This window comes from Marmota marmota, unplaced genomic scaffold (assembly GCF_001458135.2).
Source record: "Marmota marmota marmota unplaced genomic scaffold, marMar, whole genome shotgun sequence".
NCBI classification, from domain to species: Eukaryota; Metazoa; Chordata; class Mammalia; order Rodentia; family Sciuridae; genus Marmota; species Marmota marmota.
Window position 1 is genome coordinate 51298858 of NW_026000005.1, and position 3502 is coordinate 51302359.

The window sequence follows — 3502 nt, forward strand, 5'->3', positions numbered from 1 at the left end:
CCCTGCTCCAGCACGGGAATGAATGACTTAAACAAGCTGTCCTTTTATGGAGAGTGGTATTTAGAAACCAAGATCTTGTCAGTAAGGTGTGCTCATTGCTGTCAGAGTTGGTCTCAGGCTCAATTGATACAGGTAAGAAGTGTGTGTGTGAGAGAGAGAGAGAGAAAATTAAGCCTTGCACAGACACACCTATATTTGTTTCTATATTTGGTCCATTGGCTATATATATTTGTTCATACTGATGCTTTAAATTTCTATTCCCTTCCTTATTTCTACCTTCTTTCACCAATAGTGAGAAAACTGCCAGGTACAGTGGCACATGCCTATAATCCAAGTGACTTGGGAGGCTGAGACAGAAGGATTCAAGTCCAGCCTCAGCAACAATTTAGTGAGACCCCCCATCTCAAAAAAAAAAAAAAAATACAATAAAAAGGACTGGGTATGTAGCTCAGTGGTAAAGTGACCTGGGTTGAATCCCTAGTACCAAAACTAAACTGGATCCTGTTATTCTCAATATACTTACTTATTTGTCCATTCCTGGTATACACATATGGACATTACAGCTTTTAAATCGTAACCCTATGAGAGACTGATTTACTAACTGGAGTACAGCGTTTGTAAACAGTTCTTTTTTGGTTTTAGCCTATATTACGCAGTCAAATTTTTTTTTTTTTTTTTTAAAGAGAGAGTGAGAGAGAGGTAGAGAGAGAGAATTTCAACATTTATTTTTTAGTTCTTGGCGGACACAACATCTTTGTTTGTATGTGGTGCTGAGAATCGAACCCGGGCCGCACGCATGCCAGGGGAGCGCGCTACCGCTTGAGCCACATCCCCAGCCCCCAAATGTTATTTTTGACCTTGACTTAGGTTGGGTCTCTTATCCCTGGTCCCCATTGGTGTGGTTATGTTACACATTTATGATAGCATCTCTGGGGGCAGGGGTCTTCTGGTTTATATGTGTAAAATTTCATCTGGTTTTCAGCAGTAATTTTAGATAAAGTTGACTTTCTCTTGTTCACCTTGATGGTGCTAGAATACTATTTTCATTTCTAGTGTGTTATAATGTAATCTCTCTGCCCTTGTCCCTGTCTGTCTCCCAAACTTTGTCTCAGTCCACCCTTGCCCTCTACTAAGGTGTGGCTGGCTGAGGGTAGAGCATGAGTGTGCAACTATACTCTCGTGGTAGTGACTAAACCTCTTTTACTCAGCTATTTTGCAGTGCCAAAATTCTCCATGTGATGCTGAGCACACAATTTTCTTATTTTCACTCCTTAGAAAATTGTTTCTCATTTGGGGAGATCTTTTGGGGAAATAGGAAGACATATAACATCTTCTCAGCTACTTTCAAGTCTCCAATATTCTGGTTTTAACAGGAAGAATCCCTTGGGAGATTTGAATATCTGATGCTTGATGAAGCTAAGTGTTTCCAAGATAATGCTTGGTTTGTTAATGCTTTTCTAACAACTATATTATATTGTAAACTTATAGGGCTATAAGGTGTTAACTGCTTAGAAACGTGATATCTTGAGAATCACTAATTCAAACTGATGGTGGCTGGAGTTTGGCCTCTTAGTTGCCCATGGAGAGTGAGGACACCAGGTCAGCCTTCTCCTCTGCATCAGCAACTAATGGAAAACTGTCGAACAGTTGAAGCTTTGTTCCTTTCTGCGCTTAAAGATGTTCCCTTGTTTTCTGGTTTGCATTTTTCATGAGAATGCTTGTCACCCTGATCTGTGTTCATATAGTATATAATGTCTTGTTTCCCCCTCTGGCTGCTTTTAAGGGTTTCTCTTTATTACTGGATTTAAAAGCAATTTGTAATATTCCTTTGCTTTTCTTCATGATTCTTTTGTTTGGGGATTGTTGATAGGCCTGTGTCTTCCTCTCACCCCCCGTATGTGTATACCCCACTGCTGTCTAAGATCTTCCTTTGCACTTAGTCTGCAGCTGATACATTTGTCCCTTGTTTTTGTAGTTCCTGCATCATAGAATTCCTGTTACCATTGAGGGTTTTTTAAGTCATCCACTATAGTCACCAACTGAAGGGCAGGACCTGTTTACCTAACACTGTCTTGCACATATTGGAGACTCAATGAATCAATGGGGAACCAAGCCACCCTTGAGGGTGTGTCCTCCTGGGGTTGAAAAAGAAGTGCTAGGTCAAGAGAATGAATGCCCTCCCCCATCATCTAACCCATACACCTCACAGAACACTTGAGGCTACCATGTTGAAGGCATGCAAGCTCTGCATGTCCTACCAGCCTGTGTTCAGAAAGATGGATGACCACAGCTTCCTGGCAACTGACACTTCTGAGCTCATAGCCAGCAGGTGGCAGCAGTGTCTTTGCCACTGGCTGTGTTCCCTTTTATTTTCATATATATGTTGTAGTTGGACACAATACCTTCATTTTATTTATTTTTTGCTGTGAGGACTGAACCCAGCCCCTTGCACATGCTAGGCAAGTGCTGTACTGCTGAGCCACAACCCCAGCCCCTATATCCCCTCTTCATATGAGGAATATTAACCATCCAGAGATATTTCATGCTGAGCACGGCAATGAGTGAAGCTTCTGCTACAACAGATGTGGCACTGTACCAGGCCAGTGGTTTGTACCCCTCCAAGGGCAGTGGTTCATTCCTCAAAATGAACATAAATCTACTCCACTACTAGGGCTTCGTGGAACAGGCTGTTACTGCAAGGTAAAATCCAGACACCAGGAAAACCTTGCAAGCTCAGGCTAACTCAGCTGCCCTGAGCTGATAACTCCAGTTTCTACCTGCAGCACAGGCCTGTGCCTTCTGAAATCTGCTCATCCCCTGGGTTTCACAGCAGCTCTGTCGCTCCAGGAGCCCTTCTCTCATCCCTTTATGCCCATATATACACACGTGCCAACATAACCAGTTCTCCAGTTGCCAAAGTGAGCAGCCCCAATACAGATCTATCACCTGTTTAGAAACTCCTCCCCACTAAGTTCAGGGTCAGAATTTTGTTGGAGGCTCTTGTAGCTTCCTGCCAGGATACCCTCCTAGCCTCCTAGGAGCCAGTCCACCAGAGCGGCCACCTGACCATCTAAAGAGCTCAGTTCCGTCCAGTCCCAGGACCTGGGGCCGTTCTTACATCCTGCAGACAGCCGCATTTGTTCAGTTTTTTATATGATCCTTGTGTCCTCCCAAAGGCAGGCTGGTTTTGTTCCCAGGGGCTTCCCAGTGTGGGCATCTCGGGAAGAGGTAGATGCGGAAATGAAATCCGGGCCTTTTACCGCAGACCCAGAAGCAGGAGTGGCCAGGAGCCAGGCAAAGGAAGAGGGAAAGATGCTTGAGTCTATGAGGCCCTCCCTAGTGAAAGAACTGCATTTGTCCTGCTAGCATTTAGGGATGTCCGTCTGAGAGCCTGATCGTGCTAACCCTGAGGGTCCCCTGGCGGCCCGGCGCGGCAGGTGCTGGCCCAGCAGCCCAGGAGCTGCAGTGGGCAGGGCCTCGCTGCCGCAGCCTCCTCCCGCCC

At 45.1% G+C, this 3502-nt stretch overlaps 1 protein-coding gene across 1 annotated transcript in view; it reads left to right on the forward strand.

Moving 5' to 3' along the window:
* Positions 1-3502, forward strand: part of Ramp1 (receptor activity modifying protein 1) — a 44044-nt gene continuing 40542 nt past the window's right edge. Inside the window, exon 1 of the mRNA XM_048808851.1 lies at positions 1-132. The gene's annotated coding sequence lies outside the window, so the exon portion shown is untranslated. The remainder of the gene's footprint in view (positions 133-3502) is intronic.